At 38.4% G+C, this 27510-nt stretch overlaps 1 pseudogene; it reads left to right on the top strand.

Moving 5' to 3' along the window:
- The window catches only part of LOC116906176, a 143142-nt pseudogene extending 117496 nt beyond the window's left edge, over positions 1-25646 (top strand).
- The last annotated feature ends 1864 nt before the right edge of the window (positions 25647-27510 follow it).

The following is a 27510-nucleotide window of genomic DNA, read 5'->3' as shown; positions in this document are numbered from 1 at the left end:
TATGTGTGAAAGTGTGTGAAGATTTCACCAAACCTTGTACATCTCAGATGGAGTCTTGCTAGGAACCAGAACACAAGATATGTATGTAGCAGAGGTAGTTTCCTTTGAAATATTCTCAAGAGTTCTGCTTTGGAGACAATGATGGATGAAATAATGGTAGAGAGAAGCCAATTCAAGGGTGCTTTATTGAAGCCATCCCCTTCCATGTGCAACTAGGACTTTATACTGCTGAGATACTGCAAGACCTAAATAAAATATATACCTCAACGTTCTTAGAGTAAGAGAAGAGAGAAAGGAGTGTTCGCTCCCTTGTTACTGTCCCTTTTAAGAGACAGAATCAGTTGTTATCTCCCTCTAATACTTTTTCTATGTATTTGAAAAATTGAATGGGACTTTGGACACATTTTCTGCAGGCACACTAAGTGTAGTAAATAAGGGAAGCCACATACTACAACTGTTTTATATTACTGAAGGGGTACTTTAGTTTATCCTATGTGCTCATTAATATGGGGAAATGTGGAGGTGGGGTGGGGACAACCATCTGAAAAAGAGTGCCAGATCAATTTCAAACTCTTCATAGATAACAAATAATGTACCATATTTTGAGGTGTTCATTTGAGAAGAATTTATGTGACTAGTGAAAAAAGAAAACTTCTAATGGTAAACACAACCGTCAAAAATGGCTGTGTCAACAAATTCAGGAAACAGTTGGTGAGTAGTTTTAAATCTATCTACAAAGGACTCTGCTTTGTGAAACACTTTCCCAATAGTAGGTGACACTGCTGAAATGGAAATGAGAAACAGATGATTTTTCTGTGACATCTAAGGCACTAGAGGGATTTTCCATTCACCAAAACTGTAACTGTGCTGGTTTGAATACAAATGGCCCCCATACGCCCATAGGGAGTGGCACTCTTAGGAGGTGTCACATTGATTGAATAGGTATGGCAATGTAGGGTAAGTGTGTCACTGGGTGTGGGATTTGAGGTCTCAGATATTCCAGTCACACCTAGTGTTTCAGTCTCTTCTTGCTGCTTATGGAAAAAAGATGTATTTTCTATAGCATGGAGGACATAAGACTGTTGGAAAGCAGACGCAGTGGTGCAAACTGGAATTCTCTGTTGCAGTGATTCGGTGGAGATGTTTAACTGGACTTCGATGTTAATTTATAACAATATTGACTAATGCTACAGATTGGAAGGTTCATGGCACTGAGGTTGTCTTCAGAACTCTAGGACATCTTTCAGTTTTCCTTTACCATTAAAAGAGGTGAACATTTTGTCAAACAAAGAAGTTTATACGAAAGAAAGAAAGAAACAACAACAACAAAACACTTTCAGTGGTTCAGCAGAGAAATAATCAGTATAATTTAAGACTGTTCCTGCTGGTTACAAAAAGATTTGGAGAACTGAATCAACTATTAAAAGCATGCTAATCATGAAATATATTTAAGACCAAGAGTTTTAAAAGACAGAAGCACAGAAGAGAGTTTTCTTCAAGGTGGAGAAAAGGGACAAAAATATCAAGTGCACTTCTCAAGTCCATCTTTGGGGTACTAATATAGTTTTAATACACAATTTAAAATTGTGGTAGTTGCTTTGTTAGATTAAGTTTAATATGTCTCTGTTAATGAATTAACAGAACCTCTATTTATTGATAATCTAGCAAAAGGGAATTAATCCTCTATTATTAGTAAATGGTACTGAAAGGGTAAAACAACAAAATTAGTATGTTTGACTAGAATACAGTACAGCAAACATTAACATGTTCAATAATAAAGAAGAAGAATTAGGGAACCCATGAGTCTCAGAAGAATACAGTGAGTATTTATCTGAGACATGAATCCCTTATTTGTATTGGTTATTTTATTTGATTACATTTCAAATGCAGTCCTCCTTCCCAATTTTCCCTCTGCAAACTCCCTATGCCATCCCCCTGACTCTATGAGAGTATTCCCCTACCCACCCACCCACCCACTCCTACCTCACTGCCCTATCATCCCCCTATGTTGGGGCATCAAGCCTCCATAAGACCAAGGGCTCCCCTCCCATTGATGCCAGGTAAGGCTATCCTCTGCTACATATGCAGCTGGAGCCATGAGGGCCTCCATGTGTACTCTTTGGTTGGTGGATTAGTCCCTGGCTGTCCAGTTAGTTGATAATTTTGTTCTTCCTGTGGGGTTGCATCCTCTTCAGCTCATTCAGTCCTTCTTCTAACTCTTCCCTGGTATACTTTCAGTAGAGACCCATTTCTCCAAATACTCTGAATTGCTGTTAGCTATTGAGTCTGCAGATGGGAAGTCCACAAATGCAGTGGAATGGGCTAAAGAATTCATGTCTTGGGTTGGAGAGATGGCTCAGTGGTTAAGAGCACCGACTGCTCTTCTCGAGGTCCTGAGTTCAAATCCCAGCAACCACATGGTGGCTCACAACCATCTGAAATGAGATCTGATGCCCTCTTCTGGTGTGTCTGAAGATAGTGACAGTGTAATCATAATATATAATAAATAAATAAAATATTTTAAAAAAAGAATTCATGTCTCTGATTACTGAAACTATACCATCTATTTTTCCCATTATTCCTTAAAAATGGTGCAATAACAAATACTTGCATATCGTCAGCCTTGTTCTAGGTGTTTTAAAGTAACAGAGTTGATTAATTTTTAATTGTATGGCTTACATACTGAAAAATGCATCACTACAATAAAGAATTTTAGCATCTGCAGATTTGAGTGTCCTTCCAGTTCTGGAAATCAAGCCTAAAATATAGTAATCTAGAGATTACTATATATTAACAGAGTGAGGTGCAAGTGTACGTGAGAGAGAAATACGTTATGAGAAAATAATAATAATAATAATAAATATACAAGGTTGTCTTTAAAGGTGCATAGAAATAACAATGGACAGAGTAAAATACAGATGGGATCAAGCTTTCCTGTATTGAATGAATTGAATGAAATGAATTGAATGAAAAATGGTTTAATTCTAATAGTGATACAAAGCTATGATATATATGTATATAATTTTATATGTAATATAAATATATATTTAATAATACAGGTGTGTTAGTTACTTGTCTCATCTCTGTAACAAAATGACAAATAGGACCAATGGACAGAATATTTTTGTTCATGGATCCTGAGTCATCAGTCCATTATTGTAGGTAACACATTGCAATTGCAGGTACCCAGCAAACAGACCAGAATGAAGAGATGTCTCTTTTCAGTTTTGGGAAATTGAGAAACAGAGATGCAGACCAGGAGGGTGGGAGTTATTTCTAAAGGCCTATAAGCAAGGCACTGTTTCTCTGAGTCCATGTAAAACTGTGTCACTAGTTGTCAAGTATCTGTCGTTGAAGATCCTGTAACAGTGAGAAACACATATTCTCTGATGATATTTGAAAACGTACTGTGATGCTAGGTGAATAGAAGCCCATTAAATATGGAAATATTGAAAGAGTTATTACTGGTGCTCAGTATCTCTCTGTGGAGCAAAGTAAGGACAAAAATTCCTGACTAAAAACCTTGTCCAAGCAATGGAAGCAGCATGATTTGAAAACCAGAAAAGCTTAAAGATGGGAATGATTTTTATCTAGTGTTTCTGGGTCAATGGCATGAGAATATGGAATGGATGTAGAAATTATTTTCAAATTGCCTATTGAGAAGATGGGTGTATAGAAGTCAACACGTTTAAGAAAACTGGCATATCTTTACAATCCTAGTACTAGGAAGGCTGAGCCAGAAATCTATGAGTATGAAGCCATTTTTACCTAAAAAGGAAGATGTCATTTTAGGGGAAGAAAAAACCCAAGATGAAATTAGCTTTTTGTTTGTTTATTTTTTCCAGACAATGATTCTGAGAAGAAAACACAAAATTGAACAATTAAAGAAGGAATAACCATGAAGAAATAGGCTAGTAGGAATGTTCTGAAATTATTCAATAGTTTCTTAATTTTTCTGTTAGTGGAACCATGAGAGTGAATCAAGCTTATTTAAATTTCTAGACTGAATGATATCTCCAGATGAAATCTGTAGGCTAATGATTATATGAAATGGCTCTTTCAAAAATTTTACACTCGCTGTAATTTAAATACTACTTTTCATGTAAAGTAAGATTCAAATCAAAGTTGAAGAGTCTGAACATGACCTACAAATGCTAGTTACTGGAGAAAATTTCAAAATCTTTAAATATAGGTAACAGGATTCAGCATGTTTTCTTTTCACTACAATAGTCTATGCCTTTGACTCACTAAACAGGTTAACAGTAAGAGCAATTGAATCAAACATGTAATATAAAAACTATTCATTCTGGGTGTCTAGTTGGGGTTTTACTGCTGTGAAGAGGTACCATGACTGAGACAACTCTTCAAAAAGGAAGATATATAATTGGAATTGCCTTGCAGTTTCAGAGGTTCAGTCTGTCATCATCATGATGGGAAGCATGGCTGCAACCAGGCAGACCTGGTGATGGAAGAGCCCAGATTTCTACATCGTGATCTGAAGGCAGCAGAAGAGTCAGGGTTCAGATTTTCTGTGCTTTCCATTTCTGGATTGCAGTTCATTCCAGATATAGTAAAGGTGATGACCAAGAGTGGCTATGACATTGGGTACAATCCAGTTCTAACTATTTTACTCTTTAAAAATCTTTTTGATTCATATAATTATCATTTTATTTCAAGTGAGATGATTTCTGCATTTTTAAAAATAGTTTATGCAGGTGTAAATATTGACTTTAATATTCTAGATCTATGATGATTTTTCTACAGAACAGCTACATAAGAAATAATATCCATATTTAGAATTACATAACGAAGCTTCCTACATTATGGATTAGGAGATAGACTGCTGAATATGGGGCACACTTGTATTCATGTGTTTACTTTTGTTCAACATTAATTACGCATTCATGTCCAACAAGAGTAAGTAAATATAAATTGCGCCCATTGAACTTAAAAGTTATGTAGGTGGTATGAATACAGTTTAAAACCAATCATATTTTATAACCTGAACAACATTTAATTTAAAAACTATAAAAGTAAAAAAGCACCACTATTATGTTACTTTTCTCATTATTGTTACAAAATACCCCCAAAATAAACAAACAATAGTAAAAAAACAAACAAATAATAAAAACAGTTTAAAAGAGAAGGGAAAGTGATTTATCCTGCCTACAGTTCATCATGGGGAGGAAGGGAGGAAGGTTGGGATGCAAGATCCATCAACCATGAAGCAAAGAAAGGTTAATAACAGTGCATTCATATTCATTTCCTTGTATGGTACTGCCTACATTGTTTATCAGCCCTCACTTCTCAGTGTAACATTCTATAAACATTGCACGGGAACATCCACAGAGGTGTCTTACAGGTGATCATAAATCTGTTTAAGTTGACAATGTCAAATAATCTCTTTTCTCCATTGTGACTTTAAAGAACAGAACATCAAAATTCTGGCAGTTTCTTTTTCTTTCCTAGTCTCCTGTAATTCAAATCTAAATGAAGTATATTTCCACATTTTGGTAAGAATACTAATCATAGTTTCTAAGAAATCATTTAAAATGGTTCCTAGGGGTAACCCAATCACAGAAAAACACACATGGCATGCACTCATTGATAAGTGGATATTAGCCCAAATGCTTGAATTACCCTAGATGCACAGAACACATGAAACTCAAGAAGGATGATCAAAATGTGAATGCTTCACTCCTTCTTTAAAAGGGGAACAAGAATACCCTTGGAAGGGAATAGGGAGGCAAAGTTTATAACAGAGGCAGAAGGAACACCCATTCAGAGCCTGCCCCACATGTGGCCCATACATACACAGCCACCAAACTAGATAAGATGGATGAAGCAAAGAAGTGCAGGCCGACAGGAGCCGGATGTAGATCTCTCCTGAGAGACACAGCCAGAATACAGCAAATACATAGGTGAATGCCAGCAGCAAACCACTGAACTAAGAACGGCACCCCCGTTGAAGGAATCAGAGAAAGGACTGAAAGAGCTGAAGGGCTCGTTACCCCATATGAACAACAATGCCAAACAACCAGAGCTTCCGGGGACTAAGCTACTACCCAAAGTCTATACATGGACTGACCCCGGGCTCCAACTCCATCGGTAGCAATAAATAGCCTAGTAGGGGCACCAGTGGAAGGGGAAACCCTTGTTCCTTCCAAGGCTGGACCCCGGTGAACGTGATTTTTGAGGGGAGGACAGTATTGGGGGGAGGATTGGGTGGGGAACACCCATAGAGAATGGGAAGGGGAGGGGTTGAGGGATGTTGGCATGGAAACCAGGAAAGGAAATGACATTTGAAATGTAAATAAGAAATACCCAATTTAATAAAGATGGGAAAAACAATAGTTCCTAGAATAAAAAGGTGTACTCTTTTCTTATTTGAAAATAGTGACTGTCTAAACAAAAGAAGAGTGTTAATGCTTTTGTAGTCCATATATAACAAGGGTAGAAGTGTATCTCTTAAAAAAACTATAATAGAATATTTTTAGATAATGTGAACATATTTGACTTGTGAGACAATGGGAGCATTTATATCAACAATGGAATACAGGAGGTTAGCTTGTATTCTCTTAAAAATCTAATAACCCTTGTGTATACAATAAGAACAGTTAATATAAAATGAGTTTTGTTTTGTAAATGATCAAATTATTTGCTTTTGCTCTCTTGACAACATTTCTACACCATGCATTTATAGCTAATGAACACACAGTGCTTTGAATTTTCACATTTAAAATTATGCTCTTTCTCATCAAATGTCCTTATATTTCAGTAAAAACTGTACTCAGAGAGAGAGAGAGAGAGAGAGAGAGAGAGAGAGAGAGAGAGAATTTGACATAAAAGAAATAATATAGATTTTCTTGAACCCAAACCTCACTTTTTAAAAGTTATTTTAAAAACATAGAGTTACATTTCTCATGTTTCAGATATGAAATGAGATGAAAATGAGAGGAAGTAAAAGTACAAAATACCCATGATAAAACCCACAGACTGTGAGTAGTTTAAGATGAGGGAAAGCTCAGTTTAGAATGCTTCAATCCTATGTAGAAGAAGGAAGAACATAATCAAGGGATGCAGAGTGAGAAAGGGACCTGAGAGGAAAGGAAAAGGGCAAAAATGGGGCAGAAGCAGGTATGGGGGGGAGGAAGAAGAAAAACACAGAGCGCCAGTAGAATGAATAGAAATAATGAATGGAAATATGCAGCTACCTGGGGTGGGGGTCGGGGATGGGGAGAACATCTAGAAAGTCCTAGACTTGGGAGGTGAAATGCTACCAGGACTCAGCAGGGATGACCTTATCAGAAATGTCCAACACTGCGGAGAAGGAACCTGAAGAGACCTGAAGAGACCCTGTAGAGGGATGGGTGCCCCGTGGAGGGATGGAGTCAACAACCTGCCTTCAAAATTCTTGACTAAGAATTGTTCCTGTCTAAAAGAAATTCAGGGGCAAAAATGGAGCAAAGCCTGAAGGAAAGGCATCCAGTGACAGGCCCAAATTGGGATTCATCCCACGGGTAGAAAACAAACCTTGTCACTATTCCTGATGCCATGTTTTGGATGCAGACTAGCATGGCTGTCCTCTAAGAGGCTCTATCAGCAGCTGAATGACACAGATGCAGATACTTACCGTCAACATTGGACTGAGGTCTGGGACTCCTCCAGAAGGTATAGGTGAAGGATTGAAGCAGCTGAAAGGGATTGCAACCCTATAGGAAGGCTAATAGTGTCAACTAACTCAGATCCTTAAGAACTACCCAAGACTAAGCCTCCAACCAATGAGCATATAGGGACTAGTCTGATGTCCCAGGCATATGTGTAGCAGACGACTGCCTGTTCTGGATTCAATGGATGCTCCTAATCCTGTAGAGACTTGATGCCCCAGGGAAGTGGGATGCCCAAGGGCAGGAGCACCCTTTCAGACACTAAAGGGAGGAGGAATAGGGTAAAGAACTCTGGGTGGAGGGGCAAGAGGCAGGCAGCGTTTGGGATGTGAATAATTAATTATTTAAAAAAAGAAAGTGTAAAAAAGGTAGAACATCAACTCTCTTCTTAGACTCAACATGCCTATAAAACCAATCTCTTGTAAAAGTGGATTCTTTGACTCTCTTAAAGGAACATGGTACTTGGCTTGTGCAACCATGTAATAACATCTGTTTATAGAATGACTAAAAGTAAGTCATGTTTTTCTATTATTGCCACATAATAAATATTTCAATGGTTGATGTTAACACTTTATCATTGCTCTGATTCTAGTGTTTCTATTAATGAGTGCCAGCTTCTGTTACATTATTATTATTATAAGTTTTACAGAATTTCCTCATTAAGTTATTGCATGTTTATTTGAATGGAACAGGGCCTCACTATGTAACTTTAACTGACCAGGGATTTACTACAGAGACCAGGCTGGCCATGATCTCATAGGAGCCTGATATGGATGTCTCCTGACAGGCTCTACCAGAGCCTTACTGATACAGATGGTGATGTTTGCAGCTAACCATCAGACTGAGCACAAGGACCCTAATGGAGGAGTTAGAGGTCCCAGGCATATATGTAGCAGAGGAGCTGAAAGGGTTGGCAACCGCCGTAGGAAAAACAACAATATTAATCAACCAGTCTCCCTGCCCCAGAGCTCCCAGGGACTAAATCACCAACCAAAGAGTACACATGGAAGGACCCGTGGCTTCAGCCACATATGTAGTAGAGATTAGCATTGTCTGGCATCAATAGGAAAAGAAGCCTTTGGTCCTGTGCAGGCTTGTTTCCCCTGTGTAGGGGAATGTGGGGTGTTGATGTGAGAGTGGGTGGAGAAGCAGGGGGTTGGTGGGAGGAATGATGGGGGAAGGGGATAACATTTGAAATGTAAATACATAAAATATCTAATAAAAAAGAAAATTGTCCTCTATTAACTGAGTCTGGAGATGAAAAGTATGCACCATATCCCTGGGTTCTGTATCATATTTAAGGTCAAAGAAATCTCTGTATCTGTTTTTTGCTATCCCTCTTCCATAGAATGATAATTTGGCTTCACTTGGGATATGGAAAGTATGTGAGAAAACCCATGGAAAGATCACATGATTACATCCTTTTTAGCATCCATATCTTACAAAGGTTGCAGATATTACTAGGTAAAGCTAGAATAAGTATATTGGGTAAGATGAACTTTGTTTTAAGATTTATTTGTTTAATTTAGATGAGTACACTGTAGTTGTCTTCAGACACACCAGAAGAGGGCATCAGATTGCACTACAGATGGCTGTGAGCCACCATGTGGTTGTTGGGAATTGAAATCAGGACCTCTGGAAGAGCTCTTAACCACTGAGCCATCTCTCCAGCCCGTAGACGAACTTTTTAGTGGATCAAATATATGTCTATAGAAATTCTCAGGACTAAAACTATGTGGCTGGCTCTCCTTTTTGAGAAAAAGTTTAGAAAAGTTAAAATTAGTTTAGAGCTAATTAACTGAGTCAACAAGATAGAAAAGGGCAGGAAAATCTGTGGCAACATAATCGAGAGGAAGAGCTAGTATACTGCAAATGATCACATTTGTATCAAGATGTTGCATCTAGGTAAAAACAGCCAAGGCAGGGGATGCTGTGTATCATTTTTGGGAGACACAAAAAGATCTCACTTCACCCCAGAGGGTACCAAAGACAAACCGAAGCAATGATTCTACCCAAGTGGAACTAGGTACACCTGCACTTTCCTAGACTTACACATAAGGATATAATATGAAGAGTCACTGAGTGGAGAGGGTAAGATTCAATGATAGCTACGAAACCAAAACCTGCCATCCCGTCATTGACTCTGCCTCGGAATCCTGCATTAAGTTAACTTTCCACCTTCTAAGCACTCCAGGTGCACATGAATGAGTGAAGGGGATAAACCAGAGATTTAATTGGAATTCTAGGTGATAGGTTGATGAGCCACCCTCCCACTTCCGCTGTCTTATGAGAACAACTCCACTGATATCACCATAGCCCCAGCTATCACTGTGCATATTGTATGGTATGCCAACCTCTTCTCTTCACAGACATGTTCACAGAAGCTACGCTACAGTAGGTATGGCCACAGGGAATGCTGGAAGCATAGATTTTCATGTCCTTTCAGTCAACACAGTGTTAGAAATCAGTCTATATCATTCGTGAGAGTAAGGAAATGGTACTGGATAGAAACTTGGTAGAGCCTTGGGCAACTGAATATGTCTGGGATTATCCTCATTACATCAAATCGTAGAGGTCTATTAGGTGCTATATACACTTACTAACAAGCAAATTACAGAAGATATTGGAGTCTATGAAAATAACCTTGCTTATATGACATAATCTCTCCTCTTTTAGTGATAAAAATTTCTTCTAGTGAGACAATACGGTTTTACAAATGAAGCTTTTGTAGGAATAGACTAGTGTTATATTCCAGTTATGTATTCTTTCTTCTCACCTTCCTATTTTGTTTAATTCCTCCCTATCCACCCTCAATTCTTCTTTCCTATTTTATTTAATTTATCGCCTTTGGTCCAATGTGTTGCAGAACATTTGATTAGACTGTGAACCCTGAAATTCTGTTATTTACTGAACATACCTTCTTCTAGTTGTACTGTGGCTCAACCCTTAGCAAACACTTTTAATCCCTTTGGCTAGATTGCAGACACACCCTTAGCACACACCTTAATTCAAAAAAAAAAAAAATGGAAAGTTAGCTTGCAGAAGGAAGAACCCACGTTTGAAAATGAGGGTTAACCAAGTGGCAGACAAAGTGATGAATCAGAGAAATATTTGTCAGAGAGGAAGTTGGGATACGTAAAAGGAAGCAGGCAGGAGGTAATTTTACTGTGGCTGTTGTAGAGAGACATGTTGCAGAGCAAGAACAAGCAAGACACAGGTGAAGATAGAAAGTGCCAGAGAATGGAAAGAAACCAGAAGATTAGAACATAATGCCAAAGTTAGTATGGGGCCAAGCAGAGCAATTTGGTCAGAGGCAGAAAGAGAAATCAGTTTGAATCCGTCAGTTTGGAGAGGATTTTGAGCCAGAAAAGTTGGGTTGATCTAGCTAGATAGCATTTAGGAAGAGAGAGAAAGGGTGAGGTTATAGAGCACTAAGTCTCAGAGGATGAAAACATTCTAATCCTAGAAAATATTTGTACTGAGGCTTGTAATACAAGCTTCTAGGACTAGGCCTAGGTTAGCAGATGGAGTGAGAAAGATTCAGAGATGACAATTGCACCAGGTAAATAAAGATACTCTTACATCCCTTCCTTCTCGTGTTTGCTTTTTTTATTTGTTCTTATTCATGCATTTGTATTTGATCAAAAAAATTGTCTTATACAACTGTTGGAATTCTTAACTCTCAGGAATCCTATGCCAGACAGTTTCTTTTTCTTCTCCAATGTGGCTCAGTTTCTGCTGAAAATATGAAGTCCATTTTCAGAAAGCAAGAAGAATCATTATACAGTTTATATCACAAAAGAAATCAAAGACTAACTTGTTTGCATAGGGTTAACATAGGGCTCTATTATTCTTCTAGGAAGCTTGGTTAGAGACAGACAGGATATTGTTGATTAAGATATTATGGAAAAGTCCCATGTTTAAAGTCTTTCCCTTGTACACTAAAAAACCCACAGGAAAGTATCTTGTTAAAACGCCATTCCAAAAGCACTATCTCCTTTCTTTCCCAGTCCCTCGGTACATTCTTACCACTCCTCCAGCCCCCAACACACAGCAGCTGTTAAGAATGGAATTTTCAGGCAGCTGCTGGGGATGCTTTTCAACCACAGAGAAATTTAGGTTGAAAAGTTCACAGCAAAAGTTTTTCCATTCTCAAAAAAAAGGGTGGCTGCTAAATTTATGGTAGTCGTAAACAGATGATCTTTAATCCCTTTCAAATTAAATCACTTGCATTTTGATTGTTGTCTCCTGGGTCTGTCTAGATTACTGATGTCAACCCTTCCTTGGATTCCGTCATTTGCAAATATTTAAGCCCAACCTGTAAATTGTTTCTCAATTCTGTGTTTTCTTTTTGTTTGGTAAAAATATCATAGCTTGGTATAATCTGCCTTGTAAAAGCTGTGTTTCCTTTATCCTTGCATACTAGATAACTTGTTTTTCTCGCCTCCTTCAGGAAAGCATTGCTGTAATCTTAGGACTAAATTTATGTGACCGACCCTGCTGCTACCAGTGAAATATTTGTGCTTGATATCTCTTTGTTGATTCAATATAAAATTTTCCTGACTTTATCATCTTAAGAAATATTTCAGACTTTTAAATTAAAGTAATAAAAGTAAAAGTAAAATCATGTGTAAGAAAATAAAAAAAAATAGAAAGGGCAAATAGAAGTAGTGCAAAGACAATAGCAACTTTATTAAAGCTGGCTTTTTTTTCCCTTGCTGATAGAAATGTAGCATTTCATATCTTTCAAAAAGAATGTGTGGGAGATTATAATACATTACTGGTCTTTTTTCCCTCCAAACACTCCCATCTATCATGCTTTCTTCTCTGTCAATCCATGGTCTGTTTTTTGTTAACTGTTGTTGCATACATATAATATCTGTGTGTGCATATTTTTGCCTAAGTCTATAAACAAACTGCTGTGTCCATATACTCTCATCATACGTTTGACCTCAGGGGTAACTATTTGATACTGGAAGATCAACTGTTCCATTCTTAGCTAGGAACACTGTGTCACCCACTCTCTGTCTTTGCTATCTACCTGTAGGCCTTTATGTCAGCTTTAGACTTTGTGAACTTTCCCCTAACTGTGTTAGCCCGTCTATTGTTTTCCTTGTTCTGCTCACATGTGGACAGTCATGATTGTGATTTTATATATACAGCTGATACATTCCTTGGAGACACAATTTCACAACAAACTTGCCACTCCTTTGGCTCTGTCAATAACTTTGTTCCCTCTTCTCCAATGATCCCTGAACTTTAGACACAGGTGTTGTATAGTACATGTACCAGTAGCAAATGGAACAATTGTACAACTTTATATTCATTGTCTGTAGATTTCTATAAGGATTGTTATCTGTTCAAAAGAGAAGTTCCCTTGATGAAGGGTGAGAGCTAGTTTCAAAATTGGTTAAATTCATATAAAATAAAATTTTAAAAAATCTTCCAAAATACTAAAATTCTTGTTTTCAGATCAAATTAACACTTTATGCTATGTAAGTACATTTCATAAGACAATGTTTATGGATTCCAAAGGATTTCAATGCTGTATTAAGTAAAAAAGTTATGAACATGGCATACAAGATCATTTAATCTTCTATCACATATATGTTTTCTTGCATATGTGCATGTAAATGCATGTATGTACATACTTATGAAAATGTGTCTTCAACTGGATAAAATGGTCGTATTCTTTGGTAGAATTTTGAAAATATATTCTTAAATAACTTTTGCTTCAAAACACCTTAGAATGAAAATTATAGGTAAGAGACAAGAAGCTACAAGCAAAGACCTAGAACAATAAACCAGTGTATGGTTGGAGTTTTTCTACTAGACTGAATTGATTTGAGTGTTGGACACAGTACATTTAGAAGCAATTGCTGGAAAATGTGAGACAGTGAATCAGTCAATAGAAGGGAATATGAGTAAATTCAGTTGTTAATATGACCAACATAACTCAGCTGTTTGCAGGCATTCTGAGAGCCTACATTAAAATATACTGGAAAATCTTGTCACTGAGGCACTGAGGGTGTTGTATTATTTCTCTACTGATTCCCATTCTTCCTGGGTCCAGTCACTTCACCACAGAATGTCCACAGATGGCTAGTAGTGAAGTTTTGTGGAGATAACGTGTCTCTTTACACCTGGTAGTACACCTGCATCTTATAACTGAATATGTTATTAAAACGGGCAAACATTCCTGCATCAGAGAAGAGATGATTAGGGTAAGAGTTGATTCAAGGCACCATTTCTTCTCCTAGTTAATCACATAGATTTTGGTAAGACCTTAGCTTTCTGGCTCCCATGATCTCCCTTTCTGAAAAATCTGAAATGATGTCTACACTGTTGCTCACTTCCCTTAAAAACAATTACGTTCTGGGAAGAGGAAAACAATCTGAAACCTGTCCTGTGTTTTCAAATCTTTTACCAACAGACCGAGTGTTACCTCATGTTCTCTAGATTTATTAAATATTAGGGCTGTAGATTCAAGACTCAAATATTGGTGTTTGGATACCAACAGAGTACTAACTGTGGTGATTTGCAGCAGAAACCTCCACAGGTTCTTATATTTAAACATCTATTTGAAGTTTGGTTGCAGATTGGTGAAAATTTTTGGAAGTCTTTGGAAATACTGCAGTGAAGGAAGAGAGGTTGTCTGGGAGTGGAATTTGAGGTTTCAAAAGACCAGGCCATTCTCCGTTAGTGTGTTCTCTCTGCTTCCTACTTTTGAATGGGAATAAAACCACTCAAGAGAGAGGTTTGCTCAAGAGAGAGGTTTGCTTGCCTGGTGTCATTTCCCCTTCCTTTATAGTCATGGACTTACCCTCCGAAGTATTAAAGGTTTCCTTTTTCTATTAAATTATTTTATTCATTTACATTCCATTGTTGCCCACCTTCATGATCCCCATTCCAAGAATTCCTCTCACCCTCTCACCTACCCTCCCCATCTCACGCCCTCCAGCATCCCCCTTTTCTGGGACATAAGTCTCTACAGGATTAGGAACACCTTCTCCTATTGAGGCCAGAGGAGGCAGTCCTCTGCTATGTATGTTCCGGGGCCCACAGTCTAACCCATGTATGCTCTTTCATTGGTGGCTTAGTATCTAGTCAATCTGAGAGGTCTGGGTTATTTGATACTGTTGTTTTTCCCAAGGGGTTGCCATTCCTTTCCGCTGCTTCTAATCTTCCCCTTACTCTTCCATAGAGGTCCCCAACCTCAGTCCAATGATTAGCTGTAAGTATCTGCATCTGTTTCAGTCAGCTGCTGGTACAGCCTTTCAGAGGACAGCCACATCAGGCTCCTGTCTGCAAACACAACATTGCATCAGTAATAGTGTCAGGGTTTGGCGCCTGCACATAGGATAGATCTGAAATTGGACTAGTCCCTCAATGGCTTTCCTTCGGTCTCTGTTCCAAATAATTATGACATCTAAATTATCCATTGGAAAATAAGATACTCATTGATATATTTTTGTTGTTATTATTAATAATACAGCTGTGATTCTTCCTTGAACAAAAAGGAAGAAATGAGGTAGGAGAAAAGGAAGGAATAAAGGTAGAAGAAAAAGAAGGAAAGAAGGAAGAAAAGGGTAGGGATGAAATAGATCAACAGTTAGCTGTGCATTTCTTTTGGAGGGCCCTTAGTTACATTCTCAGCACCATGTACAGTGCACAATTGTTTTATAATACCTTTTCAGGCACACACACACACACACACACACACACACACACAAGAGAGAGAGAGAGAGAGAGAGAGAGAGAGAGACAGAGACAGAGAGAGACAGAGAGACAGAGAGAGAAAGGGAGAGACAGAGACAGACATAGACAGACATACAGAAAGGGACTGAGATTACAAATTTCTGATTTCTAGGATTGTGACACCTAGTCATAACAATATTAGTTGCATTGGTTCCCTGTAGTAGGAGAGCAGTACTCTCCTTTACTGAGAGAAGCATTCAAATCTCTTTTTTCTCAGATTCTATGTATTGGAAACCTTCCCTATCTCACCCCCAAGTTCCCTTTTACACATGCAGTCACATTCACCAAGTTGAGTCACAGTTCATCTTTCAGGGCTGGCTGGCTGCCAGTGGTGCTTTGAACTGTGGAAATTCTGAGAAGTGCATATATATATATATATATCAGTGGATTTGATTTGATACCAATAACTCTAGAGTGTGGATGTCAAGGCAAGAGAGCTGCAGCACACAAAGAAAGAAAATAATATCAAAAGACGTCCCCGTAGATTAAGAGTGAGTAATCTGTGAAATGCTGAGAAGAATTTGCCTATTGTTTCTCGGTGAGTTACTCAGAGTCTGATTAATTAAGGTTGGGGACTGAAAAGTGAAACTGTCATCAAGCTGTTGTTCCTCTTGTGTGCTTTACAAATTGCTCCCATCAACCCTTCCCATATTCCATCATCTCTCGCCTCCCTCCTCGAAGAGCTGTACACTCGAGGCTGTGACATAGGCTGCAGTTCTCCGTGGGAGGAGGACAACTGGCTGTAGGCTTCAATTTTGAAGTATTTTTGAAAACAAACTCTGGTATAGAGTTAAAGGAGACCTGTGACCATGTATTTGAATTTATAGGTTTTTTTTTTTCTTTTTCTTTTCCGTATGGACTTGGGAGAGTAGGGAGCAAGAACAGGATGAGAAAAGTAGGGACAGTAACCCTGTCCAAAGTTAAACAATAATCAGGTATCAATTCTAATTGATTAGGATCTAGTTTTCCAGAAGCTGCTAATACAAGCAGCAGGGGCTCAGGCTTAGCTCCTCTCTCTTCTCACGTCATCCACACAGCCTTGGCATTTTGTTGGTGCACATTTTCTTCATCGAAAACATTCTTAAAATGATAAAAAGGAAAAGAAAAGTCATGGATGAGTTGAAATAGATGAAATTATGCCAAATCACTTACAATAGTCATTTGTGTTTGGTACTTTAATAGAGCAAGAACAAAGTTCATGAAGTCAGGTTTACACAGCAAAGAACAAGGTCGAATCAAAAGAATGTGAATGTATTACCACACACTAATAAAAAGGCAAGTTCTTTGTTACTCTCCAGTATAGTTTACTTTTGGTTTAGGTAATCCTTTCAAAGGTAAGAAGAGATCTGGTTGTCTGTAAATTGAGAAGGTTCCATGCTGCTTTTGAAAGCCGAGGTTCCTCTGAGTTACATGAGTGTTGACTCTGCCATGCACCCATCTTTATCCCCCGCTCCCTTATTTTCAGACAATTGATGGCTCATTTCTGACTTTGGACTCTTCTGGAATTTTCTGATTCTTCTCTATCTTTCGGTGGATGGATGGTAGAGTAGAAGACGTAGTGGATGTTCAAAGAATTCAGTTGTCATGACATGGGTGAATTGCAATGTGTCCTTGATTTATGTATTTAATTTGTGAGTCTTCTGCTTTTCAGCTTCACTGTTCAGAAATGAGTATGTAGAAAGAATCAAGCAAAAAGGGAGTTCATAATCGTGTACTGTAATGTGAAATGCTTGATGTCTGTAGGAAACATGAAGATTTGTTTATAAGTATGTATAAAGAAAGTCATTACATATAACATAAGACAGTCAGGAGAAGACTTCCCTCATTGCAACCCAGAAAGCAAACCTGATTTAGAGTTTATGACTCCGAGTCTTGTGGAAAATAAGTTCTTGTCCAGGCTACCCAAATTGGATAGGTGCTTGCAATTATCCAAAAAAGCTGATGCCTTTAGGTATTGAGTCCCTGCATAACAAGGAGAAAACTAGGCTTTGCTTGTTTGTTTGTGTTTGTTTTGTTTGTTTTATCTCTGGGGAAAATACTCAGATACCAGGAAAGTAGTACAGATGGAGAGATAAAGACTTCAAACAGAGATAAAGTTATTGCAAAATAGTATTAGACAGGCTCTGTGGCCCACCCCTGTAATCCAATACTTGGGAGAGAATAGTGCATGCCTACTTAGTACCACACCAATTAAGAACATGTAACTTTCTCTAAACAAACAAACCCAGACAATAGTATTCCTGCAATATTGGAATTTTGAAGTACAGCAGAAAGTTAGCAGGAATGTAACTTGAATGAGTTTAGCTTTAAGAAGCCTAAGCCCCAGAGCTGTGTCCAGTCTCCTCTGCTCCATGGTCTGTCTGGCCCACAGCTCTGTCTGCATACTGAGAAGTTGCCCGCATGAATGACAGCCAGTTAAGACAGAGCCTCGCAAATCCTCACCTGGAAAGTCTCCAAAGCACACCCAACAGAAGTAAACTGCACCCACTTCCCTGTGCTCTGATTTCCAGCCTACAGCTCTGCCTGCATTCCCAGAGGACTTCTGGCACCAGGAATAACCAGATGGCTAAAGGCCATCCTATGAACATAAAAAAAATAAGAACCAGGCCAATGTGGTACCAACAGAGCTCAGATATCCTACTACAGCTCAGATAACCTACAACAGCAAGCCCTGAATATCCTGACACAGCTGATGCACAAGAAAAAGATCCTGAATCCAATGTTATGAAAATGATACATGGCTTTAGAGAGGGAATAAATAAATCCCTTAAAGAAATACAGGAAAATACAATAGAACAGGTGAAGGAAATAAATCAAACTGTTGATGACCTGAAAACAGAAATAGAAGCAATAAAGAAAACACAAACTAAAGAAATCCTGGAGATTGAAAAGCTAGGTATGGGAGAGAAACCACAGATGTACACCTCGCCAACAGAATCCAAGAAACGGAAGAAAGAATCTTAGGTATAGAAGATACCAGAGAATAAATTAATACATTCATCAAGAAAATGTTAAATCTAAAATGTATCTAACACAAAACATCTAAGAAACTTGGGACAATATGAAAAGACCAAATGTAAGAATAATCGTTGGGGTACAATGTGTGCAAATGTGTCTCTATATATTAATTTGTTAATTTTGTATCAGCAGAGAGCTAATGGCCCATTGCTTGTCTCATATATTGTAATTATTTTTCCTTCCTTACCTGCCTAAGGGAATCTAGAAATGAATGTGGTTGGCTTTAATAAATATCTTAATGCTAACAGCAAAGTGGAGAGTGGAGAGCGGAACTTCCAGGCAAAGATAGGGACTCTGGGAGAAAATTTCAGGCAGGAGGTCCCAGTGGACATGAAGGTCGGCAGGTGGAACAGAGCAGTGCAGAGGGGTAGACCTGGCCAGTTGTTGAGATGTAACCCAGGATTAGTCAGGACTGAGTAGTTGGGAGACTGTCCTGCAAAAGACCCAAATTTCTAAAAATGTTAGAAATCCTCTCTCTCTCTCTCTCTCTCCTCTCTCTCTCTCTCTCTCTCTCTCTCTCTCTCTTCTCTCTCTCTCTCTTTCTCTCATATATAATATATATATATATATATATATATATATATATATTATTAGCAGGTCTCAATAGACTGATTATTAAGCCTGGTTATTAGTAACAGTAATGGAAGGGAAGATTCCAAGTTCAAAGGTCCAGAAATTAATTTTCAACAAAATCATGAAATAAAATTTATCTAACTTAAAGAAAGAAATTCATTTAAATGTCGAAGAAATTTCCAGTACATGAGAGATTGGACAAAAAACACAAGAAAACCCTGCTACAATACAATAAACAAAACACTAAATGTACAGAGAAAAGAAAGATGAAAAACCACAAGAGAAAACACCAAGTAACTTTAAAAATGTTAGAATTATAACTGACTTCTCAACATAGATTTTAAAAGCCAGAAAGGTCTTGACAGATGCTTTGCAGTCTCTAAGAGACCACATATGCCAGCCCAGACTACTATTCTCAAGAAAACTTTTAATCATTGTAGATGTAGAAATCTAGATATTCCACGATAAAACCCATTTAAATAATATTTGACCCCAAGTCCATTTCCACAAAAGATATTAGAAGGAAAGTTCAAACTCAAGGAAGTTAACTATACCTAAGAAAATATAGAAAACAAATGATTTGACATTACCAACACAAAAGAAGAGAAACACAAACACAGACAGACAGACAGACAGACACACACACACACACACACACACACACACACACACTATTGCCAGCACCATCAAATCTACAGGAATCCATAATCATTCCTCCTTAATAACTTTCAACATCAATGATTTCAATTCCTCAATAAAAAGACACAAACTATCAAAAAAATGTGAAAACTGGATTTATCATTCTGCTGAATAAAAGAAACACATCTCAATATAAAAAATATAGACATTACTTCAGAGTAAAAGGCTAGGAAAAAGATTCTCTGAACAAATGGACCCACAAAACAACCTAAAATAACCATTCTAATATCGAATAAAACAAACTTTCAACCTCAAGATATGGTAGAGTACACTTCCTGTCAGGAAAGGACTGTGTGGGTGGTAGGGTGGGTATGGGAATAGAAGGAATGAGATGGAGAGAAGGGCAGAGGTAGTACGGAGAGGGACACCTGGATTTGAGAGATTCAGGACATTTGAGACTCCCAGTAATCTATAAGGGTGGCTCTAGCTACGACTCCATACAAGGGGTGAGATGGAGCCGCAAAGGGCCTATAATCCTAACTACACGAGACTTGCAATGGCGTGATTAGAAAACCAATGCAGTCACAAAACCTTAGACCACAGTGAGGCTGCCAACAAGATAGGTAAGAGTGGGAGGATGACGCAGAATTTGTGGCCAGGGCAACCAGCTTGAGACCCATTCCATGAGAGGGAGCCCACTAGCAACACCGTTGATGGTATTCTGCTATATTTGCAAACAAAAACCTACCCTAAGGCTAGCCAATGGGACTTCACCCAACAACTGTTAGAAGTCGATGCAGAGATTCACAGCCAAACATTGAGTGGAATGTAGGGAATACTGTAGAAAATGGAGAGGAAGGATTGTGTGAGGCCGAGGTTTCAACAAAGCCTACAGCGTGAACAAAGCTGGGCCCATGAGGTGCTCGTGGAAAAGAAGCTGCCAATCGGAAACTGTGCAGGACTTAAGCCTTCTGCACATATGTAGCAGTTGTGTAGCTGGGTCTGCATGTGGCAATCTTAAAATGGGAGTAGGGGCTGTTTCTAACTACACTGACTGCCTTTGGGAGTCTTTCCCCTAACTGTCCTGCCTTGACTAACCTCAGAAGGGGATGTGCCTAGTATTGCTAGATTTAAATGTGCATAGGTTGGTTAATGTCCATGGGAGGCCTCTCCTTTTGTCAGGGGATAGGAGAGATGTGGGGGGTGGGTTGAGAGGGAGGGATGGGAAGAAGAGAAGATGGAGAAGCTAAGATCTGAATACAGAGTGAATTAAAAACTTATTCAATAAAATAAATTGAGCCAAAGTTTTATTTCTAATATGCACTTTTGTCTAACTCATATGTATTTACATACAGGTTCCAGAGACTTATATTCCAAACAACAATATTGTGTCTATATGCACTGAAACTCAGCCATTCTTGAGGCTCCTGTTATTTACTCGTCAGTGACTGAACAAACACTACACAAGGAAAGGATCATGGATTCTGTTAGTTTTCTTTTCTTTTGTTCTTTCTTTGAGACAAGAATATCAAATATCTTAGGATAGTTTGGAACTGACTGTGGAGCTGAGGCTAGAGTTAAATGAATTAAATACTTGATCTTCTTGTTTCTAATAAATAATTGCTAGGATGACAGACATTACTGTCTCTCCCCTTATTTTTACTGTGAGAAGAACCAGACAAGAGCAGATGTAGTTCGGGGTTGTATTAGTCAGAGTTTATATTGCAGCACAAAACACCATGAGCACGAAACAAGTTGGGGGAGAAAGGGTGAATTCAGCCTACATTTCCACATTGCTGTTCATCACCAAAGGAAGTCAGGACAGGAACTTGGAGTCAAGGGCTAATGCAGAGGCCATGGATTGCTTCCCCTGCCTTGCTCAGCTTGATTTCTTATAGAACCCAGGACCACCACCACAGAGATGGCACCACTCACAAATGAGATGAGCCCTCTCCCCTTGATCACTAATTGAGAAAGTGCTGAAGCTCATGAAGGCATGTCCACAAGCGAGTCTCCTTTCTCCGTGATAACTCTAGCTTGTGTAAAGTTGACACACAAAAGCAGCCAGTACAGGGGTGGAGAGAATACAAAAGGGAGGGTGTAACAGAGATGGGGCAGGGGTTGGAAGTAAACAAGCAGAAATCACTTAGTCATAGGTAAGTATGGATTTCCTCAGGTTGCTCTTGCCATTGGAATTTACTGCTTTTTTTTTCATCAAAGTCTCAAAAATATTCTACATCTCTCAAAATATTAATTATACATAGTTCCCAGAAAGAAGTTTTAGATAGATAAACTAATTCATCCTTATTTAGAATGTTTGAATATTTGCACGTTCTCTGTTTCTTGATCTGTTATTTAATTTCTAATATAAAATAGTGTTTTAATGCTTAAGAATTTGTAAATTTTATCATTAATATATTCATGATGAAGACCTTATACATTTAAAAATTAATACTCTTTTCAGCATTTTTGGTGGCAGTATAATTTACTAGTCAAGAACATATTGTGCATCAAGATTCTTTTATATCATACCATTGGGAAAGTGACATAATAAGTAGCCTGTAAGGTGTGACATAATGCCAGAGGTATTCCTAGGGCACCCAATTTTAGAAAAGGACGCTAACTAGAGAAGTATTCATACAATACAAAGAAGGTCACCCTTACAGAGTTCTTTTTGTTTTGTTTTTGTTTTTTTTTTTGTTTGTTTTTTGTTTTTCCTCTCTTCCTGAATCTAATCAGGGCCCGATTAGAGAGGAGTAAGAGGAAGTTGGGGACATTTCTGCTTGAAGGTAAAACGTTGCAGCTCATTACTGCTCCTCCCAGCTCTCAGTTTAATTTCCTTCCAACACTGATAAATGCTGACTTTGGTTCTCAACCCACTTGCCAATACTGAAACAGCTTGAATGCTTTCAACTGTCATGTTAACTCAGCCAAACTGTCATTTGCTGAACCTTTGCAAATTCACTTTGTATCGAGCTGGTAACATCTGACTAATTTCTACTAATATTGCAGAGCTGCTGTACCCACTTCTGCAGCGTGCATTAGCCTTGTTTAACTGGCATCATAAATAATAAATTCAAACTGCTGGGAATTGGCTTGTATTCCATATTGTGTTTGGACGTGTTTTCGGATCCAGGTACATCATTTCACACTAATGATTCTGCTGAGCCCACGGGCTTTTGCCTGTTATTTTTATATCTCCAGCAAATATTTTAAACAAGCAATGCCTAAGATGCTCTTATCTTCAAAACTTATCACTTGGAATTAAAAAATAAAAAAAGGAAAACACGCAATTGGGGACCCGTTCTTTCGCAGGTCATGTGCATCAAGCACTGGGCTGATTTTTCAAATCGTCTTCACCCTTGCCCACTGTACTATTTTTTTTTCTTAGTGAGTATTGGAGTCTTGACATCCAGGTTCAGAAAATTCGCAGTTATAGCAGGAAGCATACTAAAGACAGAGATGAATAGAGACCACAGGACAAATGGCAACCTGCTATTTGTCAACTCTGAAGTTATCTACTTACTGAAGCGAAAAACAGCCTGTTGACTTCTGCCCTGTAGTGGGATAGGAGAAACGAGGGCCTCCCCTCTGGAAATGGCTGCAGCATAAGAATAGTTAATAGTGACTGACTCTCACTGCTTCTGCTTTTGTCAAGACTTCGCTAACAAGGACTCATCTAAGACCTGAATGGACCTCAAACCATCAGAGCTGCCCTATCCCCTCCAGCATATTCTGCATTTAACAGCGTATTTGCAGATATGATTTAAGTCTTTCTGAGTTTGACATCACCTCTCTCTTCCATATCTAGCTCCTAGAGTGCAAAGCAGGAGATGAACAAGGATGCCACCAATAGGCATACCAATGTGGACTGAAAAGTCTTAGAATGCTTCAATCCTAAACGAGCTATGAGCATCTAAGGAATGGTGAGAGCCAGAGGCATAGTCTCCTCAGGAAAGAGGACCACTAGTCAGTTATGTAGTATCAAATGCTTAACTCTGAAAACATATAGAAGTAACATAAGAATGGGACAGATTATATTTATGTATTTAGGAGTATATATGGGAATACCTCTAAACTCTCAGCCCAATTCTAAAAGCCCAATTCTAAAAGCCCAATTCTAAAATGAAAAGTGTGTTCAGGGATTCGAAATCTTCTCCTGAGCTAAAGTGTGCATATGATATCAAAACAAAAGTCAACTCAACTGACATCGTCTCAGTTAGCACACAACATGCCTAAGAAGAGATATCTCATTTCTACATGAAAATATAACATTTGCACATAGATTCTCCTTCGCTATAAGATATCTAATATAAATGTACACTCATACATGCATGCTTATATACTATTATTAATTATTCACAAGGAAGTTCAAATAGGATAAGACTAGAGAAACCATTCTTCATTTAACACAAATATCTATATTAATTTGATCAACAGACCATCAAAGCCTTGAAATTAGGATTCTAAATGATAGTTGAGGTTTCTAACCATTGGACAGAGTTAGGAAATTATTGTCTGAAAAAAAAACAATAAAAAGTCTTGAGAGTTCTACATCATTTGTCCAGGCAAACAAATTTGATTAGAGCTATGGCTACAATAGGACCTTGGAGGTAAGGTCAGCCTATCAGGGCAGGCATTGTTGATAGAATGTGTCTAAGACTGTTGCGTGTAAAGACACAATAAAAAGCATTGTGACTTTGGATACTCTTGTAAATTTAAAACTAAGGATGAAATAAGAGCATTGATTATGACCCAGATCAACCTCCAATCTAAGATCCTGATGTATAACGTAGCCCATCACAAGAACAAGATGGTCCAGTAAGAATCGGGTCATGTCCAACAGAAGAAGGAGAGGTCAGGGCACCTATATGCTGCATACAAGAAGCCTAAATTTTATATAAAGTTATATAGGATGAAATACAAGGTTGAGAAAGAATATGCCCTGAGATTCTGCTCAAAGGAAGGAAGTGGATATAGCAGGAAGACATGATTTGAGAGAAAAAAAGTTTTACAGTAAAATGTTACAAAACATAATGAAAAAGGAAGTTACAGCCTTAGTAAAACTGATGTTCTTTATAAAAATGCTTTAAAATAACCAAACTAATTTAATTTGTGAACTCTATTCTTAGGAATTCATAATAAAATAGCAGCATAAAAAGTCATTAACTTGTGTTTAGTACTCAAATATCACCAAGTGTATTTCAAACATCATCAGAGTATCTTTCAAAAGACACCCAGCGTATTTAAAAAGACTGTAAAATCAGAAATGCCACAATATTTCCCATAGTATAACGCAACTAATGGCAAATATCCAAACTGAAAGAGAATGACAATCTCCAAATGTATAGAACATAAATAGGGAAGTGTGTTACTCACAAGCTAAATCAGGAAACCTTTTGAACTGACTGTATATGAAAATACAATATAATATACCTTCTAGGTTACTGACTGTGCTTAAGGGACATTATAAACAGCATATGTGTATGCATTAGGAAGAGGAAGGCTGAAAATCATGACCTGAACAACTTCTAACTGAGAAATTACGGGAGAACAGAATGCAATCCTATAGGATTATATTTTTTAAAACCTACTTTAATGAGGGTTTTTAAACGCACTGATACCTCTCCCCTTTTGGCCCATTGTCCAAAGGTAGTGGAGAAAAGATGGTACTAGGACAAGGGGATGTAGACCTGTTTCGGAATAGTATTTTGTTTGTTTGTTTTGTTTTGTTTTGTAAGCGGGGGAGTGATTTTAATCTCTGTCACAATACCCGCAGTCCAGTTTAGTAGTATAGAACATCAAACAGGAATCAGCATCAGTGGCATCATCCGGCAGAAAGAGCCAGGCCTCTTCCAAATTGGCACATGTCAGCGGGAACCACCAGAAACAGCTGAGTCGCCAGGAGAAGTTCTCAGCCACGCCTCTGTCACTGAAATGAAGATCAGCGAAGACGCAAGGCCAACAGCTCATTGCCCAGTCACTGTGTAGCACTATTTATACTCCAAATATCACCTGTCTTCCCACAGGTCTTACCTCAGCAAAACACCTGTGAGTCTGCATCACACGACACAACCAGAAACTTCCCCTTCACATTTCTAAAGCAATCATATGGAGGGAAGTAATCACAGTAAGAAAATAAGTCAAGAAAACTGAAAACACCAGATAGTCTAGAGACACCCAGTGGCCAGAGAACAGGTTCTAAGGGAGTCAGTTGTGCATGTGATGAGATTTTAAAAAAGGCAAAACTGTGTTTTGCTATGTTCAATGTTTTATTTCTATACATTTATGAGTGCATAATAAAGTTTAATTAATAAACTAATAGAGTAAATGTTGAAAGTAATAAATACAATACTAGAGAATAATTATGTTAATGTACTAGACAAGGTTTTACAAATATGGCCATTCTTCTAATATATCCTGTAGTGTTAAACATGTATAATCCTTTTCCTTTCTTAATTATAAGGAAAGTAAGAGTATTAGTACTAGTAGTAATAGTAATAGTAATAGTAATAGTAATAGTAATAGTAATAGTAATAGTAATAGTAATAGTGGCTTTTCCCCAAAATGGAACACTGAAGCTTTCCTTATTATATCCAACCCTTGGGCATCACTCCTCCTACTCTGCAAAGGGAACACAAAGTAAAATAACAATTGAAAAGTGCAATTTATTTTATATTGTCACAGTCAATTTTAAAATCAAAGGTTTCAACTAAGTTACTAAGTTATTAGTTGGTAAGTAACCAATACAGTAATGACACTACAGACAGTTGATATCACTGGTGTCAAATCAGGCATTAGGGACTAGGGCACCTCAAGATTATGTCATATATTAGTCTGACTTTGACTGTTATGAATATTAACTACCATTATTATGCTTATTATCATTATCAGTTTATATCCTCTCATCAGTTTTTAACCTCTCATTGCACCCTTCCCAGTCACCCCCTCACACAATCTTTCCCCCAAACCCCTTTCTCGTCTGAGCAAGTGGGGTCCCCCTTATGTATCCACTCACCTTGGCACATTAAGTCTCTGTGAGGCTAGGTTCATCCTCTCCCACTGAAGCTAGACAAGGCAGCCCAGCTAGAATATATCCCACAGACAGGCAACAGCTTTTGGAGTAGCCTCAGCTCCAGTTGATTAGAACCCACATGAAGACGAAGCTGCACATCTGTTAACTACATACAGGGGGACCTAAGTCAGCCCACGTATGTTCTTTGGTTGATGGTTCACTCTCTGAGAGCCCCGAAGAGTCCAGGTTAGTTAATTCTGCTGGTCCTTCTGTGGAGTTTGTATCCCTAAAGGGCTTGCAATCCTTCCTCCTATTCTTCTATAAGATTCCCCAAGCCCCTTCCACAGATTGGCTATGGGAATCTGCCACTGTCTGAGTCAGTTGGTCAGTGGAGCCTCTCAGAGGGCAGACATAGTGACTAGACTCCTCTCTGCGAGCATAATAGAGTATCATTAATACTAGGATTGGTCCTAGTCCATGGAGTTAGCGTTCCTTCTAAGCGCCACACAACAGTTACCTGGCATTAGCCACGTAGGCCTATCTTACTATAAAATCAGCTGTTTACTCCCTCCTTACTCTCTTTACTTTCTTATTCTCTCTGACTCCCTGCTCTCTCTGACTCCTTTCCCCCTGTCTGCCCATCCCCCAGCCACCTCCATGTGTTCTCTCTCTCTCTCTTTCTCTCTCTCTCTCTCTCTCTCTCTCTCTCTCTCTCTCTCTCTCTCTCTCTCCTCTCTCTCTCTCCTACCCTTTTCAACTCCCATTCCCATGCCCTAAATAAATTACGTCCTATCTTACATCTCTTGTGTGGCTGGTACGTGACGGGGAAGGGATGTCCTC

The sequence above is a fragment of the Rattus rattus genome, chromosome 7 (genome assembly GCF_011064425.1).
Source record: "Rattus rattus isolate New Zealand chromosome 7, Rrattus_CSIRO_v1, whole genome shotgun sequence".
Lineage (NCBI taxonomy): Eukaryota > Metazoa > Chordata > Mammalia > Rodentia > Muridae > Rattus > Rattus rattus.
The sequence above is the reverse complement of the archived record's forward strand: the minus strand, read 5'-3'. Positions and strand labels throughout refer to the sequence as shown.